Source organism: Dreissena polymorpha, chromosome 12 (assembly GCF_020536995.1).
Source record: "Dreissena polymorpha isolate Duluth1 chromosome 12, UMN_Dpol_1.0, whole genome shotgun sequence".
Taxonomy (NCBI): Eukaryota; Metazoa; Mollusca; class Bivalvia; order Myida; family Dreissenidae; genus Dreissena; species Dreissena polymorpha.
Genome location: NC_068366.1, coordinates 29,258,991 through 29,273,997, shown reverse-complemented (window position 1 = coordinate 29,273,997; position 15,007 = coordinate 29,258,991). Strand labels below are relative to the sequence as shown.

Here is a 15,007-nt window from a genome sequence, read left to right as displayed (position 1 = left end):
AAACCGAATGTTTCTCGCAATCGTACATTCCGCATGAAAATTATAAATGCATCCTTTGCAAGAAAAATGACATCTGTGTCGAAATGCACTTACCTTTTGACAAAAAAAAGAGTAAAACACATTCCACTTAAATATTCGTTACACCCAAATATGATTGAATTAAACAACTGATGTGTGTTAACAGAACATTTGCACTACGAAATACTGCCCAATTCATGTTATACAAAATGTCGAAACTTATGTTAAATACTTGTAGAACGAATTATATAACACGAATTATGTGATGGCTAAGTTTTTTCTACCCTTAAACCATTTATTTACATCTATATTTACTTCGTAAGAAAACTAATTTTATAATAAATATATTGTAAATGAATAATTACGGTTGAACGGTATATCCAACAATGATTGCAACACTACAATATTACAGAATAGTATTTATCCGATAAGAACACAATACTCATTCAATATACACGGTGCCTTTACCACGTGACTTTTTTAGATGTGTGTTGGGAGAATAAAGCGCGACCCAAATAACATTTTTAAGGATATATTTTTAAATATTTTACCATTGTTAATGGGATAAAGTGAAGAGCCCGTTAATTCGTGAGAGTTTTCTATAGGTATCATGATTTTTTTTTAAACAAATTAGTATTTTTTTAGTAAAGTGCAAAGTGCGAAATTAAAATAAGATCCGAGTTCAATTATGTTTAATAGTTATATGCATTAAAAAAGCACATTTGTATTTGTCTTAATTGATTAGAGTTTGTGTATGTGGTTTTTTTAACTAATCTGTTGCAATTTGTTGCCTCATTGATAAACTTTTCCAGTGAAACCAAGTACTGAAGCCACACTGGCACTCGCAGTGGACGCTGTTATTTTTGTCATGTTTGAGGATCCTACCTATTGAACTAGTCTCCATTGCAAAGCATGTTTTAAAATCAGTAAGCAATTACACTTTCATTTAACTGGCAAACTTTTTTGTATATGTAATTTGATCTTCCAAGAATACACATATATGTGCGCAGACGTAATGTTCGGAATAGAATATTAGGCTATGATAGCACACTGAACAGTAATGCAATGTAATGAACAATGTTTCATGTTACAGTTTTACAAATTATTATATGTTCCAGGTTCAATCTTATAATGTTTTCCGAACAACAACTACTGGTTCTTTCAACAATTGACCTGCGAATGCATCTAGAAGTTTAATGGTTTTTATGCACGTCAGTTGAAATAAATAAAATCTCTTGGTATTAGCCTTCAGTGATGTTTTATTTCTATAGTGGTAAGATTTTAACCGCTCAGTGAACTTACCACTTTGCAGCCTATGGCGATGTTGTGTATGAAAATATATTCAAAAACATTGAAATAAATAAAACAATAAAAGACGATGCTTTGGGAAATAAAGCAAATAAGTATGTGCATTGACCGTTCAAATGTGGTGATTCCGATTTTGTATCATTTTATGTTAATAGTTGATGATCTGTTTTAAAAGTAATCGATAACACCATAAGGCCAGCATTTTTTTATTATTTGTTTTACAGGAGCGCCCGACCCTATTTTTCTACAAATACACATAATAATAAATTTCACTTTCGTTTTTTTTATTTACATTTCACCCGCCACCTGGTATTTTATCCAAAACTAGAAAAAAAATGCGCAGATTGCCGAAAGTGTTGTTCAAAATTTGTTTATAATATGGGTTGTTTCGTTGTGCCAAGTCGACTTGTAAAGCATCAGCGATTTTCATCGGCTATTGCAGCCAATACCACACGCTATTAGACAATCGGTGAGTATTTAACAAATGATTTTCATATTGCATTTCCGAAATGGCGGACATTAACAACAACGAGACAAATGTAGCATATTTTAAAATCAAATTAATTAAAAACGGAGTAGAAAGAATTTCAATCAGAAAAGTTATTCTTCAGAACACCATTGTTGACATCATTCCCATATTATGTGATACGAAATTAAAAATAATTAGAGTTTGCAGATGATGCAGAGGTGTCACCATTGATATTAACGTTCGATGTGTTAAAAAGTTTTGGGTAGGTTTAATAAATATGCGTATTTATTAAAATGTAGATCCTGTAATATTTTTATAGATAAAAATCAACACCCCGAAAATGTCCGAGAAGTACTACTTTACGTTTCTTCATGATGAACATGAGGACTGAACCACATGTACTTGCATCAATTATCCCATTCCCCACCCACCCATATATATTCTTTATTTAGAAAAAAAGTATGCACCACAGCTTCTGAAGAAAATAACATTGGGTCCGGATGTTCGTATGTCCGTCAAAGTCACAAGAAATTTTTAATTATTTTTCTTGACACAGTAGCAAATTACCTTGCTTATTATTCTTCATTAACTTAAAACATTTTTTCCATATATTAAACTGTATAGCTATTTTTATATCAACATTTTAATCATTGTTCCGGTACCTTTTGACCAGTTTTGGTTATACTGTGACCAAACAAAAACTTGGTACCTGTTAATGGGGCTCGATTGGTCATTGTCGGCTCAGGTACTACTTACATGTACCCCGGATACTCTTAAGTATACTTACATGTACCCCGGGTACGGTAAATATACTAAAATGTACCGGAAATTTAAACGCTAAATCGGTCATTGTCGGCTATATTTTTATGATAAATTATACTCACATTTATGTCAATTTTCTGTAAAATGTCCTCTATATTATCGAAACTCATACTTAAAAAGCATGATGATGTTGTTGTTTTTTAAATAGAAGTTTGTTTAAGATAATCGGTAGCGCGTTTTAAGACATCGGACTTTGGGCAGGAATACAAATCGGATACAGTCTAATATCGACCGGGTATGATTAAGTATATTGACTGTTGTTTGTATTTTATTCCTTGATATAATTAGTTAAATTATTTAACCTTATGATTGTTTACAAAAGGGGTCTGCAAGAATGGGATAGTCAGGGCCTCCCCTGCCTGTCCCAATCTTCAGCCCTTTTTCTAAAAATATCGTAATATATCATGATAATAATTTCCGGTAACATTTTTCCATATTCTCCTAGTATTCATAACATTTAAAAATAGTATATGTTACCAATCAAACCAATTGTGAAATAATTACACATGTGCATGCAATTAATGTCCAACCTTTTACTATATGTAGTTTATAGGATCATTTTTGCACTCTTGTTGAGTGACATTTACAAATTCAAACGTTAAAAACATTTCGACTTTGATTTTGTTTTGTTGGATGTATTGTTGTCATCAAACATGTTGTTTTCAAAAAATGATTTTTTTTATAATTATTGCATTTGTATTTCAAATTTTGTTATTTAATGTTACGAATCAGAGATGTTCATATGTGGGAAATATAGGTGAAAGCACGCTTGCAACACAAACTGTTGTATGGTATCTTATATTGAGTTCCTTGTAAGTAATTGTGTTTTTATTGTTTTGTTAATTTAGGACAAAGTGAAAATTTATATGTATCTTGTTTAAGCTATCATTATACTGATTGTTTTCTTGATCATGGATTTGAATGGATATGAACATTATATATTGTGTGTTCACTTTACATATATAAACACTATAACTCTCTCTGAATATAAAATGAAATGCAGCACATGTTTTTATAAGTCTATAACTCTCGGTTTCTTAAATGAAATGTTCACATTTTATGTACTAGAACTTTCACTACACACAGTTTGGATCAAGATCAATTCAAGCGCAGTCTGATCAGGATCCAAAGTGTTTGCTTAACATCTTTAGAAGTGCTGACTGAATGTTGAACAGTTTGGATCCTGATCAGACTGCTCTTTTGGAGCCAAAATTGTCGCAATCGCACTAAGGTCCATTTTCCTGTTACGTGGCTCATTTTTTCTCATGATTGATACAAATTATCATGATATAAAGCAAGTCTGTTGTATATTAAAGATTTTTTTTTAGTGTGCATATTCCACCCATGGATGAAAGTTACAAAGTTGGTTGTTAAAGCTATTAAACAATGTAAAAAGTGTTTAAGTCTTGTTTATTTAAATCAAATGCATGCTATATTTGTTATAAACATATATATTATATACACTCAACAAAAGTTTAACGATCACTATAATACACTACACACCTGGCGTGTTTAAAATATTATTATATCTATATTTAATAATTATAGTTTAATACATGCGAAAGGTGCTTTTACCTATAAATATATATAAAATATGTTAACTATTATTATAAAAAGCTTCTACAACAGTGTAATGAGATATATAAAACACTTAACGGTTACTGCAAGTATACATAAGGTTAAATTGGCTGAATTTTAATTTTTCACAAATAAAAAAAATAATCGGTTTAGACAGTTTTATTTTTATTTTTTGGTCGACTGCTCACTTTTCATGCTTTTATTTTTATTTTCATTTATCCCCCCGACTCAATTTGTTTGAAAAATTTCCCGTCAAACAAATATAAAAAAATGATGGCCTAAGTTTCTTTCCTGATAGAGTTTATGGATTGTTATGGTTTGCTATATTAGATATTATCGTCGTACGTACTTTCAATATTTTCAATATAAACAATTACTCGCTTATATAACAAATAAGTCTACCTTAATATATTAATATCTTTTACTTGCCCTTTCTAAAAGTTTGTTACTGATATTAAAGAACGTATTAAAAATATATACTAACGGATTTCCAAATTGTTCAATACTAACTGGGACAATGTCCAGGTAATTGTGTTCAATGATAATTAACATTGTTCATTTGTATTTTCTATAAAAATTAAGTATAAAACAATAGACACTTTTTGGTACTGCTCATACACTGACACGATTCACTTTATATTGTTAACAATAAAATACAATGTTTGCCGATACAGCAAACAGCCAACATGTCAGGATATGATACTTCGTATAACCATTTCAAAGTGAAGTGTTTAAAAATGTTGTTCAAAAACGAACGATACAGTTTTGTTCTTATTTAAGAAAAATCAGGAGTCCTTCAAATGATTGTTATTAAAATCTATGAAGCTTAATAAAACAAATACTTAAACATTTATATTGGCATTGAGGAGACCAAAATGTATAACCATTACAAAAATAGTGTTTTACCAAAACATGATTTATAAAATCTGACATATTTTCGAGTACTTTTAATAACATTGTTGATAATAAGTACACTTACATATTTTCATCTGTTGTGTATACTTCTCTATATAATGCTGCTTTGTTGAGCTTATATGTGTAATATAGAACACACAGAAATAATAAAGTACGCTCGCAAACAAGCGATTACGAACCTTTGGGCCTTTATAAAATTTATATTTTACAAATAACGATATTAACACTTTAAAACTCAATTTTCATAACTTTAATCAATAACTTAACTTTTTGAGTATTATTGTGCTGTAACATAAACACATGAGGTTACATGCGTGATATATTAATGTGCGCTTTAATTCGTGGTTGACAAAAACAACATCTACAATATTTTATAACTTATTATTATTATTTATTTTAAAAAATCAAAATGGTCCACGTCGAAGTGAAACTGGTAAGCAAATTTGATAACAAACTAGCAGGGTTTTTCTAATCATTTTTTCATAAATGAAAAAAGAGTGGCTAGATTAAAAAAGGCTTAGATTGGGTTATCTTTTAATAAATCAAACGAAGTAAGAAGTATTACCAGTAAGATTTGTAGATAGAATTGTATGGTAGATCATTTTTTCCAGATGGTAATTGTAAACTAAGTTCGATTGCTACCAAGCCATTTATACAATTGAATAAAGGCAAATGCTAGTTGGAGAGTTCACAGCATTGTGACAAAGCAAGCTATTTCTGAAACTGTGCTCTGGAAAGAAACGGTAGGCAGTTAAAGAAAAGTAGGAAAGATTTCAAACACAATCAGCTGTGTTTAATATAGTTTCTGATGCAGCACAGTTTATTGAGGCTTTATCAAATGGTGTAGCTCTAATGTAGATCGGCAATAGTATGTCAAAGTTTACGATTTTGAGATAAATAAAAAGCTGATTTAAACTTCAAAATGTGTAATTCTATTGACAATAGAGTACTGGTTTGTACTCATGGTCTTTGAGTCCCGAACATCAAGCAAATTGGTATACAAATGAGCTTAACGAAAAGAACAACCTGTTCCAGGACGTGAACAGATAGAAAAGCTACTGTCGGAAGTGAATATACATTAAGAAAATACATGAAGCGGTAGTTGGTTTTCAGAAGAAACGAGATAAGTGTTCCGTTTTTCAAAAATGACGTAAGGAAGATTTCATGTGATCAGGAAACTGCCTGGCATAAGGCTAGAAAAAGTATGTTATGGCTCCCGGAAGTGAGTACGAAGGGTTTGCTATGGTCCCCAAAAGATGACATAGAATCCGAAAGATGTCTGCAGGAAGTGAGCGGAAAGGGTATGCTATGAATTCCGGAAGTGGACATAGAACTCATAAGATTGCTCCCGGATATGAGCAGACATGGCATGATATGGTCCCCGGTGGTGCACAAAGAACGAACCCAAGAAAGCAAAATGCACACTTAATGTCTCACAGTCAGTTCGCCTTATTTTCAAATATTGTTTTTTCAGTCGGACATTTGAGAGACTGTGTAAACTGTTTCAAAAACATTGTTATAGATTGGGTGATTCTCAGTTGTTTTGTTTAAATAGATTATTATGTTATATGATAGCGTTAAGATGCATGCTACAATACATGTACTGATAAATAGTACATCTCTTCGACATGAATTGTTTTGAGAGGATCTCTGAAGGAACTATTCGAAGGCGCGAGCTTGCATGGGCTACGCACATATGATATGGCTGATATAATGCTGGCTACTTAGGACAATTAAGATCAGACACTACGGTTTAGAGAAATAATTATTCATTTGAATAAGGGAAATCATACTTCGACGAATATTCAGTCGCAATGCTAGCTTCACCAATATCAGTAGCAATGTGCATGACTCAATTGAAGGATCAAGGAAAATCTAATAGTTTGTACATCTGTGTTTTATGGATTTATTATATAAAAGGTTTACATGATCCAATGTAATGTTTAATCAAGCAATCATTAGAAGCTTCAACGCGTGTGTGTGTGTGTGTGTCAAACCAGCTCACAAGAAATATGTATTTTCACTTGGGATGATACAAACATTGTGTTTGATGTATAGAGATTCTACTGATGTCAATGATTTAAAAGATTAAGCAATTATCAATTTAGGTTATACAGGTATCATGCGAATGAACGAAGTAATTGAGCTTCGTTGTAATGACTTCCAATTCAAATCTGATCATTTGGTTATTATTGTGTGCCAAAGCCAAACTGACATTCATAGGAATGGTTTGGAGATTATAAAAAGATTCCAAAAAGTACAACTACAGCTTGCGAACTTGGAATTTTGTGAAAATATATGTCATAAGCAAAATTGTCAAATGAATCAAATGAGGTTTTGTATAAAACCAGTTTTTCTTTTTAAAACAACATCCTCATGTATGCAGGAAAACAAAAATCTAGTTGCACATGAGCAAGATAATTTATTATCAAGATTAAAAACTAGTTGGTCCCTAACTTGACATTGGTACGCACTCACGGCGAGAAAGTGAAGCCACTAATGTGGCAAACGCTTGGAGCGTTGCAGAAAGATGCCATAAGGGTGATTGGAGATGGAAAACTGACATAGCAAAGACAGTTATGTTCAAGATTCGTTAGATTAAAGATTATAGGTTACAAAAAGTTTGCACTTGTAATTTGCTAGTACAACATGTAATTGTACATTTATTTGTTTTTCCAATACAAATATGTATGAATTTTAATTTGATATTTAGAGTACTATTGTTTGCATTGTCTGTATGCATTTCTCGCAAATCGCACAACATAATTTGTGTTTATGTTTGTTTGTACGCCGCGTTACAACGTATAGCGGAGTACTTGTCCTGACGGACATGAGAACACAAACCGGTTTTGAAACTTTATTTGTGTATGGCTCTTTATAGAAATAAATAGTGTTTGAAATTAGTCCTAGCGAGATCGCCTATGTGGCAACATCAAATTCAAATTAATGTGTTTAATATGAGTACACGTTTATATGTATAGTATATACATATCCTGGTTGATTTTGCCGAACATGCTCGGATAAAGACCGTTATTCCGAAAGAAGAATTAACACAAGTGTATTGCTACGTTCACACGTTCCTTCCTTAGTCAGGTTTTCCCACCAGAGAAAAAAGGGAGTTGTTCAGGGGTGGCTACTATTCTCATGAAGAATATATCGTTAAATATGTAGTTAATCATAAAAGTAAATTGTCTTTGTCGAAAAGTGGTTTAATTAAAACCGTCATTTTCAGACTTTTACCAGTTAAAATGTCCGAACAATTTACATTTACTACAGATTTCACCTAAGCATGCACATAATACAAATGTTATTACATATTCATCAACTATGCTTGTTAGTATTGATTTGAAGGGTTTTTTATCTTGTTAAATCTATTACCACAACTAGCGTTGAAATTTTGGCTTTTGCTATAATGAACATTTACTTATTATGTGTTAACTTTTTCGAAATATTGTACGAAATATTCGTTGATTTGGGGGGTTTATGGGAGTTTAAGGCTGTGTAGAGCACACCTGTGCAATCACCCAAATGATACGAGAAGCAATAGCAGGTAAGAAGGACCTCACAGTCGTCTGGCTCGGCCTCGACAATGCCTATCGTTCCACCCTCACCAGTTGATTTAGCCATTCAACACTACCACGTTCCAACCAGTACCCAGAAAATCACCACAAGCTTGGATGGTATCAAAATCCGGTTATCAGTAGGTGACCAGCTGACGGACTGGCAGAAGTTTAAGAAGGGAATTGTCACCGGATGCACAGAATTTGTGGTACTCTTTATCATGGGAATTAATCATCTGATCAATGCAGTTCCCAGAGAGACAAGCGGACCAAAGACGGAATCAGGGATATACCACCGTCCAGTCGAGCCTCATGGATGACCTCACCTTCAACACTACTACCCACGTACAGGCGAGATGGATATTGACTGCCCTAACATTCGTCGCTTCATGGGCCAGGATGAAATTCAAGGCACAAAATTCCTGATCTCTGATCATAAAGAAGGGCAATCTGACAGATAGATTCATCCTCCAAGTACAAAACGAGGAGATACCATCAATAATGAAGAGTCCTATCAAATGTCTTAGGAAATGGTTTGACGCTAGCCGACAGGACGGCAACAACGTCAGAAATCTTGAACCCAAGGTAGAAGAGGGACTGAAGACCGCAGCATCCTCCCTGGAAAGTTCAAAGCCTGTCTATAACAGCATGCCTTACTACCAAGACTAATCTGCTAAATGATGCTTTATGGGGTATCGAGCTCAGTTATAGAAGCCTTAGAGCGGATCACCTAAGAAAGTGGCAAGTAATACTCCCCAGTTTCTCCAGTGTTGGATTTTACGGAAAGAGCAACAAGCTTTAACTCCCATTGTCTTCACTGTCGGAGACATTCTAAACAGCCCTAAAAGACTACCCAGATGAGCAGATCCGAGAAGCAGTCAGTGTTACCCACACCAGCAGGAAATAGGTCGGCTACAGAGACTGTCAGACAAGCTGAGAATTCGCTTAAGCAAAGAGACATTGTAGGATTGACCGCTGTCGGACATCAGATGATTTGAGCGACAAAACACTTCTGTTGAGCCGAGCAGACAAGAAAGAGAGGCGCGCCGGAATCAGGCAGAAGTTAGGAGGGCAAAAGAAAACAAGATACAAGCTAGAGCGGTAGAAATCCTCAATCCTCGACGGCGCAACCGAATGGAGCATGAAGGTTGACCTTGACAAGAAGCTGGTCTTCCCAAGTATCGTGCAGATAACTTTAAGTCCTAAATCTTGCTGTGGTCAGAGATGGGGAGACGACTCGTCCTGATCGATCGAGGTAACCGTACATTCAGAAACCAGATGCAAGGGGCCTTACGCGATGAAACGGCAAAGTACACAGCGCTGCTAGAAGCTTGCAACCAACGAGGCAAGCGTACCTTGTTGTTCCCCATAGAAGTAGGAGCTGGAAGATTTTGTGCACAATTTGTGTGCCGACTGATGTCAGCAGTCGGGTCTACTGACAGGGATAGACAGCGGACTGTCCGGAAACTTCGCCAAGCTGACCAGTGGTCCAGCTGGTTGTGGCTGAGGCGAGAAAGACAAGCTGGTAAAAGGGCAGCTATCGACATTCACACCGTAGCTACGGTTGCTCCACCATCCCTGGATGTCCATGGATCGGGGGCGAAACATTGACGACGGAGGGACCCCATGCTTATGATTAATGTCGGTGCGCAATTCACAACCACCATAGAACTAGAGTAAACAGGAGAATCAAGGTTGGGTGTGCGATTGTACTCAACTAACGAAATGACATGCCTGTTCTGACATTCGAAGCCTCATATAAGAAAACTGCATCATCAGACTTATACCCTTTGAACTTTTACCGCTGCATTACGGTATTTTGACAACTATCTGTTAAAGTATTAATTCGAAACACGTACGTGTCCATGTTCACTATCCTAGCTTTATCTTAATTTGCGGAAATAAGCGGAATATTCATGAGAGACAGACCAATAAAATCACACGATGAATATACTGAGTGTGTACGCAAAACGCAATAAACACAACATGTTAAAATAATTTCGCTTTAAAGTAGTATATAGTAAGGACGTACGCGGCAGTTTTAATGCAAATTTTGCTCCACTTAGAATTTGATAATTTTGGTATTTAGGTAGAACCATCTGTTGTGGATAGAATAATAAAATAAAAATCATGGGTCACCAGTGTTGTTCATTTTTTATTCGCACTTGAACAGCAAGCATATATCAGCATAATAACAATTCACCAGTAGTTAATAACATAAAAACTAGAGTAAATTAATGAGAAAAGTGTTGAAAACAACCTCTAGTTCTAACCAAATATGTAATACTGATTTAATTTGACTGCAAATTACAATTTTGTTAACATGAATCCATTGATTTTTTTGTTTTATCAATATTTAAACATAAATAAAAACAACAAAATTTCACATTTGAAAATAAATAAAATGCATCAAAGTCATTTTTATTTTAATATTGCACCTAGATATTTTCCAAATCTACCTAAATGTTTAATGAGTTATGACTTCATACAAATATAAAAAGAAAACAATAGGTCACCAGGGTCGTTTGTTCACAAATGCAGTTTTAAATTAACTGCATATATTAAAAAACAATTTATAAACACAGTGAAAACCATGTACATGATGCAAGTCAAAACACATACTAGTACATGTATTGCTGTATGCCAATGAAAAAGTAGATTTAAATGTAAATGAAAACACACATTGTGTGTAGCAATATGAGTAAAAGAAGGATAATACAGTTAATAACTAAAAACAAGATGTATATAATATATTAAAGAGGCCGTTCAACAGATTTAGGCATGTATTGATGCTTGTCATTAAATACTTAAAATGCTTTATATTGGTAAATTTAAACATTTGAACTAAAAATATCCAGTAAATAAACAAGAATACAATTTAAAAAAAGGAAAAAAGTACCTCTCAACAGGGCTCGAACCACTGACCCCTGGATTTCTGGAGTAAAAAGCCTCCCGCCGAGACCACTCGACAATCAACGCTCATGTATAGATGGGATGTATTTTTAAGCTAAATAAGCAATCCTCGTAGATTCCCAAAATATCTTTTCGCGTCCATACGACGCTTTATCTGTTGGACGGCCCCTATAAAGGGGTATATCAAAGGTATTGAATTTTCATGGACAAAAACTGTCCATTTTTTTAATTTGCGCTCATTTCAAGCATGTTTTGTTGTTCTTTCGTTCTAACATTGTTTACATTCTTTTTTATCTGAATATCCGAAATATATTGCACTTATTTCGCAACCGGTGTTTCAGTAAAAAAAATATTTGCGTGAAACTAAACTGCCGCGTACGTTCTTAATATAGTTAAAAACCACTACTGAGTTACCTTCACATGTTTAGTTACCATATTATAACCGCACTGAAATACGTAAATGACACAATAATTATTTAAAACAAAAATGTCGTGTATCAACCGGTAACAGCTCGAGCTGGATACTTTAGATGTGTTATCTTATGATGTGACATTTTGACAGCTGTCAAAGTACATTAGTTATGTATACTTGCTTCGTAAAATCAAAGAGGAGAGTAATGATTGCGTTTGCAAATAACACAAATAATTAATTATTTGCAATGATGACGGGATCAAAAAAATATTTTGATAAATTACGTTACAAAATGTTTAATAAAAGGATAATGAAATCATTCGAAAACTCTTGCTTCATAACGCTAGTCTTCTCTATTTGAGAAAAGTGGCAAATTGCCGTAACACTACAACACTAAATATAAATTACTTAAAGCTGCAATCTTGACGTTTTATGATGTTTTTCTTTAAAAACAAAATTGGAAAAATCTGTTGTTTTTCTTCATTCGATGTCTTTTTAACTCTATATGAAATTCAGTGATGCGTTTGCATTTAAACAATTGATGTACAATTTTAATTTTACAGCGTCTTGACGATTTTAGACGCTGTTCATATTTAAGAAATATTTCTATATTATAGTTTGTAGTCGAATTAATGACGAGCAGGCGTATAGATGTACGGAATAAATTCACGGGGCGAATATATCATGATACCTTATTTGTTTTGGTTTGTATGTTAAAAGCGATTCTAATATTAACCAATCGTTGTTCAACGTACTGTAACCCGCGTGGACGTGCATTTTTTATAACAAAACGCATTGTCGTCGATTTAAATAATTAAGCAAATATTCGTGTAGAAAAAATAGAGAATCAATATGACGCAAATACAATCGATCCGACAGTGAAATACAGCTAAAAATAACGTTTACGTTTTGTGTTAATGCAATTATTAATTGTATCATAAAATATGGTTTTGTGTCATTACTGTGTACACGACCGGTAAATGTGTACATATTTTGTTAAAGCGCGTAAAGTCGTGAATTTTACTACAAAAGTTTTTTTTTTAATGTTTCAGAACTTTCTTTACGTCCACAATTGTTGCCGAATAATACACACATCATTTCCTAATGTGTCTATAGAAAACAAACTGCTTGTTAGAACCCTATTTTGTAGCCATTGAGTTAACGCAAAAGGTTCGATATCGATAGAAACTAGAACCTTTATGCTTCCATTTTTGATAAAATGAAACCTTTTATAAAAGTATAATAATAAATAAATGCAAAACCTCGTTATTTGGTGTGAGAATATTGTAACAATTGGTCGCTTTTTCTATAATAAATCGGTGTTATCTTGCTGGTTAAAGATTACAATTTTAATAGCTGTCGATAATAATTAGGCCTAGCGATATTAAGCATTTCACGATATTAGATATCGACAGAGCGCACGGTCAACAAATACCGGATTGGAGGACAGCATTGAACAGCTGGTGTAAATTCATAAGATTGGTAAAATATGTTTGTATTAAGGTTAACATGTTTATCAAATCAATATCAAGGGTTCATGCGTATATCGTTTAAATGTGTTTTAGACAGTATTCAAATAGCATTCATGCAAACCATTGTTTTAGTTTTGACATTTAATGCGTTTGTATTTTATAATTCGGCACTAATAAACACTTTATTTTAAGAAGCGCACGTCTTTGGGGATGTTTATAAATAATTATAGTTGAAACAACGAATATCTCTACATATGGTTGATTTCACAACCGCTGCCATCTAATTTTGTCCAACAATACCGTACAAACTGTAATAGCATATTTTGAAATTCTGAATGAAATATAAACTGATACAATTATTAGAGAAAGATCACATTCGATATAACTCTTCAATTCGGCATCATGCGTTTCATATTATGAAACGACTATTGTCTTTGAAGGATTAATTATCCCCGAGCACTGTGTCAAATATTTCCTTCATAAGGAGCTGCTGAAACGCAGTTTGTGCATAAACCGACGAATACACGTGTATACTGATTGTTTAGCAGTTTTCACAACGGTTATCTTGTTGTTGTTGTTATATTTATTTGTAATAATGTTTTAACAGCTCGTTCATCATTTTGTTGTATTAATGTTTAGAATCGACAAGACTTTAACTGTATTATATATCTGAATAATTAATCCAAAGTATCGTCCATTCTTATAAAAATGCCTCCAATTATTAATTGCATGATGAAACTTGTACGTAACACGTTTCTTCGAAGTATAATCATAACAAGTAAAAAAAATAGCAAGTATAATAATAATAATAATAACATAAACTTTACAAAAATTAATTAATAACATTATTCAAAATATTTAGAACATTCTCAATACGTAATATACATTAGAGTTTTTATTAATTGCATCTTGAGTCATTATTACAAACGATTTTTGAACATATTAAATTATATTTCAAGACAAATCACTTAGCTATCACAACAGTATAGTGTATATTTACTTCCTAAACACATTCGTGAAGAATTTGTTTCAATAATTATTATATTATACAGTTGATTTTAACCATTTTTTCTGATCACATCAATTATCTTTAGTAAACTAAAACAGTTGTTCACTTCCAGTCGGGCTGAATTGTATTGTGCTGTTTTTATAATATATGTATTGTCGGTTATGATTGCCAATTGCATGTTGTTGTTGTTCTCCAACTTGTCTGTGACTGACCCAATCACGTAGTGTCAGGGGCTGATAATCCATGATAACATTAAATTTCGATAAACACGGGTGCAAAGATCGCCATTGATTATTCACCTGAGTAACATTAACAATGTGTATTGAACAAAAGGAGCCTTTTTCGTAAGTTTGCTTAAAAGCTTATATGATCGTATGTTTACCTGCTAACCTGCCTGCCTGTTTGCCTGTCTGCATGTCTGTCTGTCTGTCCCGTCCGTCCCGTCCGTCCGTCTGTCCGCATGTCTGTCTGCCTGCCTGCCTGCCTGCCTGTCTGCCCGTATGTCTGTCTGTCTGTCTGTCTAACTGTCTG

The 15,007-nt window shown here is 33.5% G+C and overlaps 1 protein-coding gene across 2 annotated transcripts in view; it reads right to left on the bottom strand.

Moving 5' to 3' along the window:
* The window catches only part of LOC127853497 (T-cell-specific guanine nucleotide triphosphate-binding protein 2-like), a 62,201-nt gene extending 50,190 nt beyond the window's left edge, over window positions 1-12,011 (bottom strand). Inside the window, exon 1 of one of the 2 annotated variants that reach the window (XM_052388053.1) lies at window positions 11,570-12,011. The gene's annotated coding sequence lies outside the window, so the exon portion shown is untranslated. The remainder of the gene's footprint in view (window positions 1-11,569) is intronic. The other variant, XM_052388055.1, reaches the window with a different exon arrangement.
* Window positions 12,012-15,007: the final 2,996 nt, after the last annotated feature.